The 20,177-nt window shown below is 40.4% G+C and overlaps 1 long non-coding RNA gene across 2 annotated transcripts in view; it reads left to right on the forward strand.

Annotated features, from left to right (window-relative positions):
- Positions 1–10,314, forward strand: part of LOC116483960 (uncharacterized) — a 51,270-nt gene extending 40,956 nt beyond the window's left edge. Inside the window, exon 8 of one of the 2 annotated variants that reach the window (XR_009210066.1) lies at positions 9,831–10,314. This is a non-coding gene — a long non-coding RNA (uncharacterized LOC116483960). The remainder of the gene's footprint in view (positions 1–9,830) is intronic. The other variant, XR_009210067.1, reaches the window with a different exon arrangement.
- The last annotated feature ends 9,863 nt before the right edge of the window (positions 10,315–20,177 follow it).

The raw sequence follows: 20,177 nt of genomic DNA on the forward strand, positions 1-20,177 counted from the left end.
GTACAACTATGTACAATGTGAATGGTTGTAGCTAATGGTTTATCTGGATGCTCAAGAGCTTAAAAGGAACATGCTTGGGAAATTGGTAACAAATTTGGGGAGAGGTATATGAATAGATCTCTCTCAATGGGCAAAAATATGTAAAAATGTTTGTGTCTCATATGAGTGCTCATCAAAGGGTGACCTCAGCAGAAGAGGATTTTGATAATCAAGTAGATAAGATGACCTGTTCTACAGACACCAGTCAGCCTCTTTCCCCAAACACCCCTGTCATCACCCAGTAGGCTCATGAACAAAGTGACCATGTTGGCAGTATGGGGGTATGCATGGGCCCAGCAACAAGGGTTTCTACTTCCCAAGGGCAAGCCAACCATGGTCACTACTAAGTGCCCAATCTGCCAGCAGAGACCAACACCAATTCCCCTATATGACACCTTTCCCTTAGTAATCAGCCAGCTACCTGGTAGCAGGTTGGTTACACTGGACCTCTTTCTTCATGGAATGAGCAGGGTTTGGTCCTTACTGCAGTTATCACTTACTCTGGATCTGGATTTTCTTCCTCTGCCTGCATTGCTTCCATCAAAACTACCATCTTACAGAATGCCTTATCCACCCTTATGGTATCCCACATAGCACTGCTTCTGATCAAAGAAATCTCTTCACAGCAAATGAAGTTAGTCACAACCGGTGCCTTTCAAATGAAGTAGCAGAAAAAGGGAAGGAAAGAAAACAGTTAATATCCAAACATTGTTCTGTTCAATTGGAAGCTGAGACTCCTTGGGGCTCCTAATACCAGTAGCAGGCAAGGTGTACTGGGCAAGGCCATTGACCTCAGTTACCAAGGGTAAATCAGATTGCTGCAGCACACAGTAGGGGCAAGGAAGACTGTGTCTGGGAGCCAGGGGATTTCGTAGTACACAGCTCAGTGGTCCTATGCCCAAAAATACTGATCAGTGGGAAACTGTGGTAACTGAATAAAGATAAGACCACTAAGAATTTGTATCCCATAGGCATAAGGTTCGATTAACCCCAATAAGTAAAAAATTCTGACCATCCAAAGTTCTGGCAGAGGGCAAGGGAACATGGAATAGGTGGAACATAGAATTAATGTAATGATTATCAACATAGGACTTATGACCAGCTACAGAAGCAGGGACTACAGCAGCCCCGAATTTAACAGAATTGTGACGTATGTTCCCTGGTAGAAGTCGTCCTCTCTTAGACACCAGGACCTCCAAACCCACCCAGCCCAAGGTTTTAAGGAGAAGGAACAGCTAATTAATTATTATTATTATTAGGTATTTATTGTTATGATGATTATTAGGTATAACTGTGAGAGAGGCAATTTCCACCTCCACCCCTCAAACATGAAAACTGCCTGTATTGCCTGAAGAATAAACAGACTCCTCCTCTATAATGTTCTTTCTTCAATCTTTACATTGGTTTGTTTCTGGACTCAGCTCAAATGTGACCTCTTCAAAGTAGCCTTCCATGACCACCTGTCACCTAAAATAATGCACTCTCTCCATCCCTACAATCATTATCTTACTGCATATTTTATTTCCTTCCCAGTATTTCACAGGCTCTGAAGTTATCTTTTTATTTCTTTGTCTATCCCCTTTCTTCCCCCACTCCACAAAGCCTGTGACTTTGTCTTATTTCTTCAGTACTTAGAACAGTTCCTGGTACATAGAAGCTCACAAAATATTTCTCAGTAACATAAGGACTTCTGGCCCCCAAGAATATAAGGCAAGAGAAAACCATGTACCAAAATTCAAGTATGAGCCCTTCAAGTATGATTCCTGCCGAGGGGACAATTCTTTTGCTACAAGGAGAAATTCAAGAGGATAGGTGTAGAACTGACAACTATTCTAAAATATTCTGTAATTACCTGTACTTTCTATCTTCAAGTGACAATGATGGAATAGAATTCAGAAGGGAAATATTTAAGCCTGCTGCTTTGACTTAATTGTAGGCACAAAATGAAAATTTGGATTTTTGAGAGAAAGAACACTAGAAGTGGCCCATACTGGCTCTAGTATAGCCCCTCTTTGAAAGAGGCAAAATGAAATTTGGAATGTGTAGTTTCCGAGTGCTGTGTTGGAAGGACTGTAAAGAAATTTGGGAGGACTGTAAGGACAACTGTGTTTTATTCTCTATATCGTGCCATCACTCAGCAAAGCTCACAGCATTAAGGATGAGAGGTGAAAGCATTTGAGGAACTTTAAAAATGCTTTTGCATCCACATCGCAGAAGTGAAGCTGGGCTACACCCAGCAACTAATTTCCACAGTGGAAAATGCACCATCTGAGGTGCCTTTCATTTCCTGGGAGGCAAATGACAAATCACAATGTAACTTCTCACACATCTGACGAAACAATCCCAATCCTGTTGGGTTTATCTGGACCAGAGGCACAGGATGGGCACGTTCTGTTCCCCATTACTACCTCACTGAACTGGACGGAGGAACAACTTGGGAATGGGGACCATGGCCCATGTCATGTCAATTACAGATAGCAAACCACCCACACAAGTACCCTAGTTTATAAATAATAGGCCCTCTGAGAACCCACATGACATCCTAAGTGCTGGATGGTACATCTGAAAGCACTGAGAGAGCTGAAAATCACAGACAGCCAAGTAAGTCCCTGCTGAATACATATCTAAGGAGCTTTGCATGCATTGTTTATTCCAGCAACTTTATGGAATAAATTACGTACAACAAATTAGTTTCAGATGGTAGGATATGAAGAGCTGATGTGCTGTATAAAGTAAGGTGAACTCCCACTTTTGACCCAACCACTTCCCATCTCGGGCATCTCAGACTCAGAATTCAGATGCAGCTCATTTCTGAAATCCAGTGGAGATCAGAAAGTTAATAAGTGATGAGGTTTAGAGATTTCAAAAAGAAATTTATGAGTATTGTTAACTCATTATATTATCCTATGATTTCTGGTTGTTATATGTGAAACCATAGGTAACATTGAACCCATCCTTCCTTCATTCCTTCATTACGCACAGCAAGCAAAAATAAATGTCTTCCTGACATTTCCAACGTGCACAGAAATTCCACAATAGATTCAACTCAACACACGTTTAAAACCTCACTGCCTACCATACTGGGATTTCATTAAATTCCTGAAAGAGACATAATGTCTTTCTCTATTCACCCTGAAATCATAGATTATTTTTTAAATTAACACAGTAAAATTGACTTATTTTGGTGTATAGTTTTATGAATCTTACTACATGTATAGACTCATGGAACCAACACTGCAGTCAGGGTAATAATTCTAGCACCCCCAAAATTTTCTGACGTTACTACTTTATAGTCCCTCTCCTACTTTAAGCACTAGCAAACCACTGGTCTGTTCTCTGTCACTGTAGTTTTGTCTTGTCAAGAATGTCACATAACTTTTGTCATGTAACTTTTCACTCAGCAAAATGCCTTTGAGATTCATCTAAGTTGCTCCATGTCTCAATAATCTGTTCCTTTTTATTGCTAGGTGATACTCTGTTGTATGGATATACCACAGTTTGTTTATCCATTCACCCATTGAAGGACACGTAGTTATTTTCAGTTTTTAGCAATTACAAATAGAGCAGCTATAAACATTTATGTATGAGTTATGTTGTGAATGTAACTTTTCATTCTCTTGGGTAAATACCTAGAAGTGGGATTGCTGGGTCACATGCTACACGCATGTCTGAAAGAAATTGCCAAAATTTTTACAGAATGGCTATACATAATGTCTTTTTGATAAGTAAAAATATAAAAACTATTAAAGTGACCCCCAACAGCTTGTTTACTTGTGTTGAGGGGATTCCAATAGTTATTCACCATGATAAAATATTATTCTTAACATAATCAGAGGCATTTGACTTCATTTCTTTCTTTTTACTTTTAAAGCTTCAGTTAAGTCTTTCATATTTTAATGTGATTTTTAAAACAAAATTAGGTGCTTAACATTGTAAAAGCATAAGGCCTTGAGGAATCTACTTGTACATGAAGAGATTTTAGTGAGAGAGAACCAGGAGAAAATTTCATCATAGCTAGTTTAAGCAATATAACCCAGTGTCACATGTATCAAGTCCAATTTTCAATTCATAAATAAGCCTCCCCCTCCCTTCCTCCAAAAACGTCCACCCCAAGCTAATTACAGAAGAAAAAGGAACATGAACACCAGCCAGAAAAGATTCACAGTTGCCACTCTTTAGTTGCTACTTTAATGGGAAACACATGTGCAAGATACCACCCAGGAGACAACTGACCAATGTGCTCTGAAAAATGGAATGTCACAAAAATGAGCCACACAAGATGGCTTACTCTCTTGAATAGGCTGAACACATAAAAATGTTTGATACCATTTTGTTCTTATATAAATATGGGGAGGTCCTGAGATGAGATGCTGAGACAGAAATTAATTTGTAGCAACAAAGTTGAAAGGCAACGACTTAAATTAGCCCTCGCTTCTTATCTCATCCACATGCCCCACAATAGTTGACCATCAGATTTGGAAAGTACTTAGCAAAGTTTACATGAGGAGAAATCCTGCAAAGAAATTGGAAGAAAGGACAGAGTGGCGATTGTCCTTATTAAATAACAACACTAACACTCATTCGCTACCATCACTACAAGTAGCCAGTTCTGTTCTGAGTGCTGTATGCACAGCATCTCATTATATCCATAATTTACAGGGTAGAATTATCTCCACTGAATTAGTCAGCTAGAATTGCCATAAAAAAATACCATAGACTGAGTGGCTTAAACAACAGAAATTTATTTCTCATGGTTCTGGAAGCCAGAAAGTATGAGATCAAGGTGCCAGCTGATTTGGTTCCTGGTAAGGGTTCTCTTCCCGGCTTGCAAACAACCACCTCCTCGCTGTGTCCTCACATGGTGGAGGGGTGGGGGTGGTACGGAGAGACATAGGGTGAAAGGGAGAGTGACAGAGCTCTCAGGTGTTTCTTCTTATAAGGGCACTAATCCCATCATGAGGTCCCCATCCTCATGACTTCATTTAACCCCAATTATCTCCTAAAGGCCTCATTTCAAAATACCAATACAGTAGGCTTTAGGGCTTCCACTCATGAATTGTCAGGGAGGAAGAGTTAAGTCAATAGCATCCACTTTACAAATAAATGATGTTTCAAGAGAACAAGGAGTTCACAACAGCTCACTCAGTTGGCAATCAGCAGAGTTTGAACTTGAACGCAAGGGTATCAGACTCTAAGAGAAAAATATCTACTATTTATTGACTGCCCACTAAGTGTCAGGTGTATCTATACAACATCTCTATTCTCTACGGGAAACCAAGTTTTTCCCACTATTCTTCCCAGTTATAGATATGGAAACTCTGGCCCCAAATACTTAACCAGCTATTCACAACCTATCATCTAAGCCTAACACACTGCATAAAATTTATCCTAGTGCTTATCAAAGTGAGGCCCCCATCATTACCTGGGAACTAATTAGAAATGCACATTTTGGGACCAAACAGCAGACCTACCGAATCAGGAACTCTATGGTGGTGTCCACAATCTGTGTGTTAACATACCTTCTAGGTAAATCTGATCCATGATAAATTTTGAGAACCACTTGTTTGTTCTATAAATTTATTAAAATAACTAATACTTTCAAAACTCAATAATAAGTGGTATATCCAGAATTCATATACAGGTCTGTTTGGTTCTAAAGCCTGTGGCTTTCTGCTATACTATACTTCTTCCATCCCAACTTTACGAAGGGAAGATCTGTGATTGCAGAGCCCAGTTCTGAATTCTGCTTTGCCGCTGTAATTCCGATCAGTTCTCCTACCTATAAAAATGTGATACAGGGAAATGTCAAAGGATAATCCCTGAGAATTCACAACACTGCTTAATACTAACCAAGAAACACCTTTGGTTCGAACTAGAAACCAAGCTTTGTGAAATTTTTATTTGGGCCTGACAATTTTGTGTTCCATTTAGTGTAAGTGAGAAACAATCCAGTATATAGAAACAGTAAGTATGGAACAAAGTTACTTCTTTTAAAAAGAAAAAACAAATTGTATCCCTCTTTGACTATTTTTAATCATGTTTAATCCATCTAATTGATCATTGCTTTATCTACATGTCATCACTGTAATTATGCCATTTTCTCCCTCCAAGGAACAAGACCATATTATATCCCTTTATACAATCTTGATAATTTACACAAAGGAATAAAAATCTGCTTATAATAGAAATGGAGATTTCTTTTTTTTTTTTTTTTTTTGAGACAGGGTCTCACTCTGTTGCCAAGGCTGGAGTGCAGTGGCGTGATCTCGGCTCACTGCAAGCTGCACCTCCTGGATTCATGCCATTCTCCTGTCTCAGCCTCTCGAGTAGCTGGGACTACAAGCGCCCGCCACCATGCCCGGCTAATTTTTTGTATTTTTAGTAAAGACGGAGTTTCACTGTGTTAGCCAGGAGGGTCTCGATCTCCTGACCTCGTGCCTCGGCCTCCCAAAGTGCTGGGATTACAGGCGGGAGCCACTGTGCCCTGCCAGAAATGGAGATTTCTATTTCTAATTTTTGGAGTGGTAAATGAAGGTACCTGATCTCACACCAAGTGCCTTTTAAAATCATTCGCAAAATAAAAGCACTTCGAAAAGGGTTATTTCCAGTGCAAATATAGTCACCTGCTCTTGTGATCAATACACCTCTAAAACATTATATTAATATTTACAATATTAATGAACATGTGCCAGTCACTGCACAGGTGGTAAAACTTATTTAATCATCACGCACATGTGAGGTAGCTTTTGGGATTATTCCCATTTCACAGATGAGGAAATTGAGAATCAAGGAGGGTAAGTAACTTGCCAGAGCTCCTTCAGCCAGGAAGTACAGGACTCTAGATATTAAGCTTATGAAAGAGCTCTTGCTGAACATTGATTCAGACACTGACACTTGGCTCTGGATGGATGGGCTCAGTGTTGCTCTGCATCTGGATTACTTCCAAAGGTCCATCTGTGAGCCTGCCTGACCCCCGGGATGGGGCGGCGCAGCCTTTGCAGCCTTGGCACTCCATCTGGAGAGACTGAAAGGGAACAGCAAGGTGGTGACTCAGCGGCCTTGACTGTCCCTCAGTCTTCTGGGAGACAGAGAGCAAAGTGATAAAGGGACAGAGTGGGAACTGTAGTTCTCGTTTCTCTGTTTTCCACTTGATTCTTAAAAACAGGCCTATTAATCATTTAGTTCATGACTGGTAATTCCACTGACTCCTAACACATTTGAGTCAATGAAGCAAAAACTAGAAAGTTGTGTGTTCAAACTTCTCAGATGGGAGAAGAATTAAAATCCTTTGAAAACATTTCACCAGCCAGCAGAAAGAGTCACATGTTTTTTTGCTTCAGAGTTGTAGATGGATGTGACTTAAGCCCTAACTGGGAAAAACTTTGTGTGATTTATAACAGCACATAGATATTCTGAGTAAGCTTCTCATACTCTTTTATTCCACCTACCAAAAACAAAAGCTGTTTTCAGCAGAGCCCAATGAGGTGAAAAGGGCTTTCCAAGGAAACTGTTGCATGTGCTTCTTGATTCTGTCCTGGTTTGGGAAGTTCATCTAAGCTGAAATCACTTTGTGGAGCTGACAGGAAGTTTGTTCAATGACTTTTGCCTTTCACAGCTCTGCTCTCCTTATCTCTACAGACATGCTTCCCACTTTGTTTCTTTTCTGGCTCCCTTCCTCCTTCCCTTCACACACACCTTCACACCTCCCATCTACTCTGATTGTATTAATTGATACCATAAAGAACACTGTTATAAAGGGAGGCACAAGTGTTGTAATATTTGAGGGGCTTTTAGTGCAGGAATTAAAGGCTAATACTCGGCCTGGCCAGACCTATCATTGCATGCTACGTACGTCCAGACTCTCCAAAACTGTGAGAGCCTACTTTGAGTCCCTCTTTCATATCTTTGTAGCATTTGAGTTCACGGAACATGTTGGGAGCTTCAGATAGAAAAAGACCCTATCCCTCCCCTCAAGGAGCCGATGCTTGCCCAGCAGGGATAGTAGGTTAATGAGTAGCAAAGCTCTCCCTAGTTAATCTGGCTCCAAGTGTAGTGTGATGGGTCCCCTACCAGGTTACTTAAGGGTATACGTCCACTGCCTGAACCTTAAAGGCCGGGTGGTGAGCCGAGGCTGTCGTGCCCAGCCGAGGAGCAGGTGTCTCTGAGAACACAAACACACCAAGGAAAACAGTCCCATCACACAGGCACAGTAGGCAAAGAGCCAAATAATTAGCTTAACATTATTCAAGCTAATTAAATAAGTGGATGTGGGATGAATTAAAGTGGGATGAATCTCTAGAGCTGTCCTGCTGCTGCCCAGGAGTGCTTTGCATGTAAGTCTTAATAAACCCATCTCCTCACCAAGCTGGACTTGTCCAAGACATTTTGGTCTCCTGATACCTTCCCAGTTTGCGGGGGTGGGGAGGAAACATTACAGTCCTAAGTTTTTCTCATAACACCAAGTGGATTCATTTAGAAGGCAATTTCCTAGCAAACATCAAATTCACAGCTCTCCCTGGATCAAGAGTGGTAAGCTTTCTAGTAAAATGATCGGTTTGGAATCAGATCTACTTAAGTCTAAATCCCTGTTCTACCTTGGACAAGTCACTGAATCTCATTGAGCCTCAGTTCTCTCTACTATGAAATGCAAATGACATCTACCTCAAGACTCTACATGAGGATTAAATGAGGAAATGTTATACAAAGCACATGGCATAATTCCTGGCAAACAAGAGATACTCAATAAAGGGTAGTTTCCCTTCTTCTTCCTTCTCTTTTCCCAGGCCTCACAAGAAGAGGACTGTGGCCTCCTAGTGAGATGATATAAAAGTGACTCTAACAATATTAAACACTTCAGTAGCACCTACTACATCCCAGGCACTATTCTAAGCACATCTATATTTCAGCTCATTTACGTCTTCCCTAAAACCCAATTAAGATAAGAGCTATTATCATCTCTACGTCATAAATGAGATAGCAGGTAACTTTCTGAAGTCACACAGTATGTATGTGATGGGGCTATGATTTGATCCCAGTTTATCTAGCTCTTAACTATCACATTATTAGGAAACAGATAGTGAGAGAGGTGCTAACTGTATCTGGAACTCAAGTACACAAAACAAGCAGTCCTCAGACAATGAGCTCTGTTTGATTTGCACAGTGTTTTAAAAATCAAGCCTATATTTCTGACTGCTCTCAAAAAAGTTGGAAGATCTGGCACTAGGTAGCTCACATACTGATGTGGCAACAAGCCATTGACTGGTGGCTGCTGTCTGGACTGAGGTCCCCAGTTCACCAGTCTCCAGTGCTCACAGTTGTATTATAGGCCTGCTTCACTTTTGACCTGCACATACATTTGAGCTTGTCGTCCAGAATTAGGTAACGATGCTAAACATGGTCTTAGCCGTAAAGACACAAGAATTGTGTTCAGTAATGTGCACCCAATGGTTAAAATGTTTGAATTAAATGAAGGAAAAAAATGAGTGTAGGAAAGAGGTCTGTGTGAAAAGCAATCAACAACCAGGTTCAAACACAACCACGCAGAAAATGCCTGGATAAGCCTTTGAGCCCTATGTGCAGAAATTGTAAACTCCTGCTGTTCTCCATATCTCCTCACCTAAATAAAAACCTGAAAATGCAAGTTTCCTTATAGTCCATGGAGTGAAGACTCTTGCCTTCAAATGTTAAACGTGCTCCTCTTTGTTTGGCATAGCTAAAAGAGGGAGTTTAAATTTTCATGTACTACTTAACCCAAAAACAATACTTTTTTCTCTCCCTTTGTTTTTTTTTAGCTCTTTAGGCCTTAATGATTGACATGATCTTGGAAATCAGTTAGGTATGTAGCAAAACTCTCCTAGAAACCTGAAAGATGTGGCAAGAAGAAAACGTGGAGCCTTTTCTGAACAAGCCTATGAGAGAAGAAGAACCACTTCAATTTGTAAGTGTGGATTCTGGGGCTAAAGAACTTACCTACGACCACACAGCCAGCAAATTACTGACCCAGCATATTCTGAACCCAGGTCTTTATTCTTTCCAAGACTTCACAGCGCCTTCCTCAGAGCATCTCTACATGAAAATCTGTATAAAGAAGTGATCTGTGGTGTCGCCATTTGTATCAAAATGATATCACAAACCTATTTAAAAGACTTTGTCTAAAAGTCTTCAGATAGAGTTTTGGCCAGGAAAGAGCTCTAATATCACACATTAATAACCTTACCTTTGTAACATGTAAATTATTTTTTGTTTTAACATCTCAGTTTCATTAAACTGAGACCAGAAAGAGCCATCATATTTTTACCAATTTGTAATCATTTTATTGTATTATGGACCTGCAGCAATGCTGACTATATTTACACATCTGTGAGTGAAATTTTAAAACCATTTTCCTCTTCTAATCTCTCCCATCCTGCCTTCTTAGAAGCACACAAAGCATCTCAACCACTCCCAAATTCCCTGTTGGAATACCCTTAATGATTCTGAAATATTTTGTTATTCCCCAAACACCGCCCTAAAGACGAATCACTGGACTCCAGGCTCTTCACATTGCCAAGTTGAATAGAGTTCAAATGTTCTATCTAACCAAACTCTAACTTACAACAAAGCCACATATAGTAGATGATGTGTAAGATATTCCGAAAATACCAAGGCAACAGGGAAAAAAAATCTATGTCATCAAGAGGTCCTCCCAGAACTTCTTGTAATCTAGAATAATCATTTTTATCAAGCTCCTGTAACCTAATCATAGCACACATGTGTATATATGTATAACTAATAACATAAATCAACTTTCTCTTTTTTTTTTTTTTTGAGACAGGGTCTCACTCTGTCGCCCAGACTGGAGTGCAGTGGCGCAATCTCAGCTCACTGCAAGCTCCGCCTCCCGGGTTCACGCCATTCTCCTGCCTCAGCCTCTCCGAGTAGCTGGGACTGCAAGCGCCCGCCACCACGCCCGGCTAATTTTTTTGTATTTTTAGTAGAGACGGAGTTTCACCATGGTCTCGATCTCCTGACCTCGTGATCCGCCTGCCTCGGCCTCCCAAAGTGCTGGGATTACAAGCGTGAGCCACCGCGCCCAGCCCATAAATCAACTTTCATTTTAATAACGTATAGCTTAAGTTTTCTCACATCCAAAACAATTAGTGTTGCCAAATTTAAGATTATTTCTCTACTTTAGACATCAGAACATGCACAAGGACTTGAGGAATAAACAAATCCAAAAAAACAATCTTAGCCTGAAAAGTAAAAATTTTGAATAAATTCATAAATCATTTAAAACACAATCTTACTTATTAAATTAGCCATTTCATAGTATTTTATGAATGTAAAAGCAGAACACAGAAAAGGCATTTTCCAAAAAGATATAGGACTTACTAGGATTTCCTTTTATGTTAAAAAATGGCCCATGGAAGAGCAGTTTTCAGAATGACCAGGGCATAGTCAGACACCTCTTTCATTGGAAGCTTCACCAAAGGGCACACTTCTCCTGAACTCAGAGTTTTGAGTCCAGACCCAGCTCTTGCCAAAGTTCGCTGGGAGTTTTTCTAAGCTTCAAGACGATCCCACCTGAAAGCTCTTTGGAGACAAAGTTAAGGTAAGTTTCCCTTAATATTTCCAGAACCATATGAACATATAAGCAAACTGTGTAAGGCTACGTAGAAATGATTGAATTTTAATTTTTTCAAACTACAAACACTTTAAAGACAAGGATTCTCCTCTATACTTATTTTGTAGTACTAGCACCAAGAATACTGCATAGCACATAGTTGATACTTAATAAATTCAATACTTGTATTAATAAACTGAAAAATTCTCACAAAACCATTGGGGGCAGTTCTACGAATCTCCCTGTAGCCCTTGCAATTATCAAAGGCTTCATCATGCAGTTCCCCTCACAACTTTTTGGTTCACTAATCGTAAAGCCACACAGGCAGAAAGGAAAGAAATCCCAGAGACCAAAAAGCCGTTCGTTTTGTCCATCCGGTCACATATTTATAGCGTTTTAGAGCTAAAAGTGGTATTAGAAGTTGCCTTTGAACAGTTCCATTTTACATGTGAGAAAACTAAAGTCTAAGCTCTTGGGTGAAGTGACTGAGCCTTGATCACCCAGCTGACAAGCACCAAAGCACTTCCCGATAATATTTCCTATATATTCCTCTGCAGTTAGCCCCCGCCACCTCCACCAGAAAGTATTTGTAGACTTAGGTATTTCCTTTAAAAGCCTCAGATGACTTTACTCGGGGTGTGGTGGAAGGGACTACAATTTTATTATAATTTACCAATAGCCAGGAGTTTTGTTCCACTAAAATGTATGTATTGACTGATCTGCTGAATCTTGCTTTGGGGGGAAGGTTTTTTTTTTGAGCCCATTTGAAAATGTTAAATGTTTCATTACTCTTAGATTATTAAATGAATAACTCCAGGTAAAAAATGTATCACTGTTTCTTATGAGTATTAAGACAAAGAGGCAAAACTTTCAATTTGACCACAAGAGGGCAGCTACAACATTTCCTCCTAGGTCTTTGGGGTTCTGAACTATGACAAACCGGGCATTTGGGGACTCAGCTTGCCGTCGACTCCCTAATAATACCCTTCAACTGAATTCCCAATATGTCACAAAACAGTCTCTCATGGTGTTTCCTGGGACGTTTTTTGTTTTGTTTTTAAAGAAATTATTTTCCAACTTCTTTCCAGATCTACAGAGTCCTCTGCTTCAGAACTCTGTGCCAAAGTTACCATCTACAAAGATCTTTGGAGACCGATAAATTGTTAGGCTAATTAGAAAACTCACAGAAAATGTTTTATTTTAATTAAGTTTGACCCCAGATAAAAATAAAAACAGTAATGATTATCTGATTCCACCACACTTAATAAAGCTTGCTCTAAGTGCTACACGGGAGTTGCCAAATATTTGCCTCATCTCAGCCTTCATTTGTCATTCCCATTTTCATGATATCCTAAAATCTTTCAAGTCAAAATTTATTGTGGAATTTTATCACTGAGCTAAACGGTGGGAGGTCTGCAAATAAAAAAGCAGACATTAGTAATAGCTACATTCCATATTCTTATAGTTGCACAGAAACATAAATTCAAACTTATTTCATCTTTTAGGTGCATAAAGAGTGGGGAGTTAATTTGAAAAGTAAGTGCTAGATTTTATATGTATCTATGTGCATGCATCTGTATGTAGGTGTGGCTGTGTGTATATATTCATTAATTTTTTTTGTTTTTACACTAGTAATTATAGATAAGTAGTTTGGAAATTTAATATTGATGTTTGTAGATTTTGAAGATGTATATAGCGATATATTTCCTTCACATTTACCGTGAAGCCTTTCCCTTAACCATCTTATTTAAAATTGCAACCCCTGTCCCCCCCACCCCCACATATCCTGTCCCCATTCCCTGTTGTATTTTTTCTCTTATCAACATTTGACATACTTTATATTTTACTTGGTTTTTGTTAGTCTCCTTCCTAAACACCCCCTCCCCAACTAGAATAAAAGCCCTATGATGAAGACAGAATTTTTTCTATTTTGTTTATTGCCATGTCTTCAAATCTTACAATAGTGCCTGACACATCAGAGGAACTCAATAATGCAGCAACAGGGTAAAGTCACAAAAATTGAAGCATTTTTACTAGAAACTGATATTTTAAAATCTCTAGCATTGCTAATTTACTTCAGTACATTTAAGGAGACCTCCTAAAAAGAGATAATAGCCCACTATCAGAACCGAAGCATATTTCCTATAGCAAGTATCTGAAACAATACTTGGGCTCATGATTATGGCTGAGTGTATACTCTTGAATGCTCAGACTCAGCAGGTCCTGTTTCCCAGAAGTCAATCAGACCTGGACTGAATTCTCAGCAAAAGTGGCCTCCAAGAGTTGTCAGAGCATCACACAAGCAAAGCAGTGGGATAAAGGAAAGAGCAGTGACCTGTCAATAAGGAGCCCATGGTTCTAGTTCTGCCTCTGCCACTAGCTAGCCAGGAGTTAAACCATCCTTTTAAATTGTTAGTGCTTTGATGTCCTCTAAAAAAATAATGGATATAACACCCTGTTTATATCAAAGAACTTCGGAATCCAGTGAAATGTGAAAGTATTTTGGTAAGTATGGACTATTTTTCAAGTAGAAGATGTTATTAAAATCAATGTTTCCTGTACTGTGCTATATAATGCCACCATTTGGTGTGGCCAATCAACAATTTAATGGTTTAATGAATAATTCTAGGCTGGATGCAGTTCTATCAGTCAAGTGATGGTTTGTCAGGCCCTTCTTTGTACTCTAACCCCTAGCCCTTCTTCTTGCCGCTGTTGGGTTTATTTGACCCCAGAAGCTCTGCCCCATCCTGCCTCTAGGATCAATCCTAAGTGGAAACAAAAGACACTAAAGGAGCTCTATCGCCATAACGAGGAATTCACATCATGTCACCATACTTAGTGAGCCCAGCCCTGATCGTATGCCTCAGTGCTGGTAACTGGGCATCTTCTTTCTTCTCCTTCTGATAATCACATCAAGAATTCGCCTCCTCTTGAAAGCATTTTCACAGTAGGTATAAATATTTGCTAAATGAATGACAAAAAGACTTTACACCAGTGTCCCTCTTGGTTTAGAGCTCTGCCAGGTCCTTGTCAGTACATCCTTTAATTCCTTACCTCTTCACTCCTGGCAGCCTTCCCTGATGCTGGCTGACCATCAGTAGCCTACACTTGAGAGCATCAGAAGTACAAGATATCTTCCTCGATTCCTACTGCTACATTCATCCACCTTTAGGACTTCTCACTTATTCTATTAGACTCTGTAAAGACAACTGCTTTTCTGATCCATGCTTGGTTGCCATACCCAGTGGATACCACCTTCTATTTGCCAACTGTTCTCTCTCAGGGTCTAAAACAGGTCTGTATCCTCAGGGCCTGCCTCACTTGGTTCCTGTTCCAGCTCGTGGCTTAGCCATACCACAGGACCCTCACTGGGTTAACTGGAAGGATGCTGTTTCATCATGGCTACCTTGGCAGAACCCTGACGGTACACAAAGCAGTGCAAGTAATGTTCAACTTCAAAAAATGTTATATTTCAAAAATATGCTTGCAAATAGATTCTCTAGCACTTGGGAATGCATATCTCTACACCAACAACTCATACACTTCAGTAGTCATTCCTTCAAACACATTCACTGAGTATCTTCTTACTTGGCACTGTTCTTGGCACAGGAGAAGAGAAAGTGAGACACAATCTCGTTCCTCCAGAAGTTCACAGGAGAACAAAGAGGACAGTGATAGAAATGACACATATGCAAGGCAGCATGTGGAAAAATAGAGGACTATCCGCAGTACGGTGAGAACAAGAAAAAAGAGGTGAGCCCTCTGCCTGGGCGGATCAGGAAGGTTCCACAAAGAGACATTCCACTGAGGCCTAAAGAATGAGGAAGCATGCAGCAGGCAGATGAGTGGAGAAGGGTGTTCCTGGTATGTGGTTGTCAGGTTGCCAGACCAACACCCAAGTGTCAATTTAACCCCAACTGTAGCTCCGCCAGTGCTGCAGGCTTATGTCAGAAACAGAAATGGAATAGGTTTTTGTAGGCCAGCCTGGGAATACTTCTTTCTGTTGGGAGATTAGTTCTAAAACCCTCAATAAAAGAGAGTTGGCCCTGGGCTTATGCCAACACACATGTACCCACTGCCACTACCACCACTCATCCCCTTGGGCAAACAAGAAAAGCAGTTCAGTGTCAGGAGGAACAATTCTTGCACTTTCACTTTCTTTCACTAACTGATCTTGTGAATGCAAGGTCATGAGTAAGGCCTTTTGGAGACTGAACATACAAGACAGGTCCACACTCCAAGGAGCTTAACAACAGGCTATGCTAGGCTGGGTACAGTGGCTCATGCTTGTAATCCCAGCACTTTGGGAGGCCGAGGCGGGTGGACCACAAGGTCAGGAGTTCGAGACCAGCTTGGCCAAAATAGTGAAACCCTGTCTCTACTAAAAATCGAAAAATTAGCCAGATGCGGTGGCACATGCCTGTAGTCCCAGCTATTCAGGAGGCTGAGGTGGGAGAACCACTTGAACCCAGGAGGCAGAGGTTGCAGTGAGCTGAGATCATGCCATCGCACTCCAGCTTGGGTGACAGAGTGAGACTCTGTCAAAAAAAAAAACAAAACAGGCAACAGGCTATGCAGGCAAGACCCATGCATATAAAATAACTGAGAGTCCAAGGCAGTAGCTGCCAAAATAATGACGCATTCTATAAGCACTATAGTCCTAGCCATCACTGCTTTCTGGAGAGAATAATTCAACTTAGTTCAACAAGTGTTTCACATTAAATGCCCACTAAAGGTCTGTTGATTATGTAAGAATGCATTCTGAATTTCACAAGGCAGGATCCACCAAGTTCCATAAATGTAAATAAGTTTTCCTCCCAAAAGTAACAGGTTAAGTCAACTCTGGAAAGACTATGGGGAGTTTAATTAATAGGAATTCTGGTTTACTCAATACAAGAAACACATCAAACTGAATAGGTATGAAGAAGAATTTCCCACCAATTGAAGCTGTCTGAATTAAAATGAACCGCCTTGGGAGGTAATAAGTTTCCCGTCAAGCTAGATAATTCCTTGGCAGTGATTTGGTAGAGGTGATGCAAGCATTCAATGACCAGTAGGCTGCCTTCCAGTCCTGTGATTGTGTGAATTTCTGGAGCTCCCCCTTGATAACACAATAAACAAACCTGGGAACCCACACTGCAAGGTTGTCAATGTTGAAGATTAGCCATGGGTTAGGCTTATTCAGGGTACCAGAGCCCATTCTGAATGGTGGTGAGGAAACAGAGAATGGGAAGATCGAACTTCTACCAAGAACCTAACCAAACTCCCAGGGTGCTAGTCAGTATCTGGGGAGAGCATCAGAATGCCAAAACTCATTAGTGCTCAAAAAAGGTCATAGTTATTAGACAAGGGCACTCCGAGATGAAGACCTAACTAAAGAACCAAAAAAACAGCCCCTTGAAGACAAGATGTGTAGGATTCTAGAGTATTTTGAAAGACTCTTCCGATGCTGACCCCTGAGGGGCCCTCATGAATGTTAGCACATCCAGATTCTTGGGAAACTCCAAGCAAAGCTGTTGTCAAAGATGTGCCCAAGAAGAGTACCTCCAAAAGTAAACAAGCATGGGGGAGACAAGACAGTTATACAGGTCTCCTGAGTAAAGTATACAGGACTGAGACGGTGAATGCAGAAGAGGAGTAACAGCCTGAGGGGTCCTGGACAATCAAGAAACAGGTTGTTTAAAATCCTGGCATCTTGTAAATTTGTTTGAGTTCATTGTAGATTCTGGATGTTAGCCCTTTGTCAGATGAGTAGATTGCAAAACTTTTCTCTCATTCTGTAGGTTGCCTGTTCACTCTGATGGTAGTTTCTTTTGCTGTGCAGAAGCTCTTTAGTTTAATTAGATCCCATTTGTCAATTTTGGCTTTTGTTGCCATTGCTTTTGGTGTTTTAGACATGAAGTCCTTGCCCATGCCTATGTCCTGAATAGTATTGCCTAGAAAAAAACAAACAACCCCACCAAAAAGTGGGCAAAGGATATGAACAGACACTTCTCAAAAGAAGACATTTAGGCCGGGCGCGGTGGCTCACGCTTGTAATCCCAGCACTTTGGGAGGCCGAGGCGGGTGGATCACAAGGTCAGGAGATCGAGACCACGGTGAAACCCCGTCTCTACTAAAAAAATACAAAAAATTAGCCGGGCGTGGTGGCGGGCGCCTGTAGTCCCAGCTACTCAGAGAGGCTGAGGCAGGAGAATGGCGTGAACCTGGGAGGCGGAGCTTGCAGTGAGCCGAGATTGCGCCACTGCACTCCAGCCTGGGCGAAAGAGCAAGACTCCGTTTAAAAAAAAAAAAAAAAAAAAAGAAGACATTTATGCAGCCAAAAGACACATGAAAAAATGCTCATCATCACTGGCCAACAGAGAAATGCAAATCAAAACCACAATGAGATACCATCTCACACCAGTTAGAATGGCCATCATTAAAAAGTCAGGAAACAAAGAGTGCTGGAGAGGATGTGGAGAAATAGGAACACTTTTACACTGTTGGTGGGACCGTAAACTAGTTCAACCATTGTGGAAGTCAGTGTAGAGATTCCTCAAGGATCTAGAACTAGAAATACCATTTCACCCAGCCATCCCATTACTGGGTATATACCCAAAGGAGTATAAATCATGCTGCTATAAAGACACATGCACACGTATGTTTAGTGCGGCACTATTCACAATAGCAAAGACTTGGAACCAACCCAAATGTCCAACAATGATAGACTGGATTAAGAAAATGTGGCACATATCCACCATGGAATACTATGCAGCCATAAAAAATGATGAGTTCACGTCCTTTGTAGGGACATGGATGAAGCTGGAAACCATCATTCTCAGCAAACTATCGCAAGGACAAAAAACCAAACACCGCATGTTCTCACTCATAGGTGGGAACTGAACAATGAGAACACGTGGACACAGGAAGGGGAACATCACACAGCAGGGCCTGTTGTGGGGTTGGGGGAGTGGGGAGGGATAGCATTAGGAGATATACCTAATGTTAAATGACGAGTTAATGAGTGCAGCACACCAACATGGCACATGTATACATATGTAACAAACCTGCACATTGTGCACATGTACCCTAAAACTGAAAGTATAATAATAAAAAAAAAATCCCGGCATCACGCAGTACTTCAAAGCAAATTGCAAACAATGTCATTTGCTGAGCCCCGGGTATCCTGTCTCTGAAACAATGCCACTGTGTAAGAAAAACAGCCCATGTTTGGATCCCTATTCAACCAATTCTGGGCTCGGTAACTGATACAGGTTTTAAACTCCCATGGGCTTCAAAAATCAGGGGACTGAATTAAAAATTTTTCACAAAGTCCCTGTAAGTCCCTTATAGATCCAACTCTAGGATCTATAATCCCCATACCCAAAAGAGAACATCTTATAGGAGAAGAAAACAGTTACCAGCAGGTCATTCCAAAACATGCTGGAAGAAACTAAATAAAGCAAAAAATCTTGATTTTTGATTTTGTATCTATGACTTCTCATTTTTTTCCATTTTGGGACTAAATTGTGGTTTAAGTAGTTAAGCCAAACGAATAGAAGCGAAACCAATATACTACACACCAGCAGCATTCTTATTTTTGTGGAGAAAGAAAACAAATATGTGCTATTTGATCGTGTAAGAAAGATAAATCTACAAAGCTTCCACAGACAAAGCCCATTAAATCAATAGGGGTTCTGCCCAGTGCCCAGGGAAACCCATCAAGAGGAGCCAAATTATTTCGTTTTTTTAAAAAAAAAGCTATCAACTTAACATTACAAATCATTTGCTGTTCTCAAGAGAATTGCCTAGTATTGCAAAACTTGATAATTACTGATTCATGACTGATTTAGGAAAAACATCGGCTTAAGTAATCAGGCCAGAGTACTGCTGCTGACCGCAAGGCTGGCAGGAAACCTAGCTTTTCTTTCATGAATGTTTAACATTTTACAAAATTTAGCTTTTAGCATATCACCAGTGGTTTGATTTTTCAAAAACCTGGGAATGCAGAATATACCAGTTATGTATTATCAAGCACCTGTCTTTTCTCTAACTTTTCTTCAAGTATCACTAACCAGAAACACAGTGAATTATGAGAAAGTGATTCAGAAATCAGACTTGACATGGACTGTTTGCTATAAAATGGTAGATCTTAGACTTTTGAAAGAACTCTACAGACACTATAAACTGACAGTACATTCTGTATAAAATAGCAGGAAGAATTTAATTAATGTTCTGAGCCAATTCTACACACCACAAGCTACACATGCCTACATTAGGGCAATACACAAATCTCTCATGTAAGCTTTGCTAAAGAGTCACTTCATGTGGCCAGCAGATAACAAGTATATCAGAAAATGTTCATCTGTACATGCCCCTGGGAAGATATTTTCTATAAGGATACGTGAATATCATATCGGCATAAAGAAAACTATTCTCTCTCTGTTGGAATTGTTTTTCTGCTTAAAATTAAGAAATTAAGAATGTTTTCTTATTCTGCAGAGGAATTACAGAGAAATGCTATCCTACAGATTCAGAAACTGCCTCTAATAGC

The sequence above is a fragment of the Hylobates moloch genome, unplaced genomic scaffold (assembly GCF_009828535.3).
Source record: "Hylobates moloch isolate HMO894 unplaced genomic scaffold, HMol_V3 SCAFFOLD_15, whole genome shotgun sequence".
Lineage (NCBI taxonomy): Eukaryota > Metazoa > Chordata > Mammalia > Primates > Hylobatidae > Hylobates > Hylobates moloch.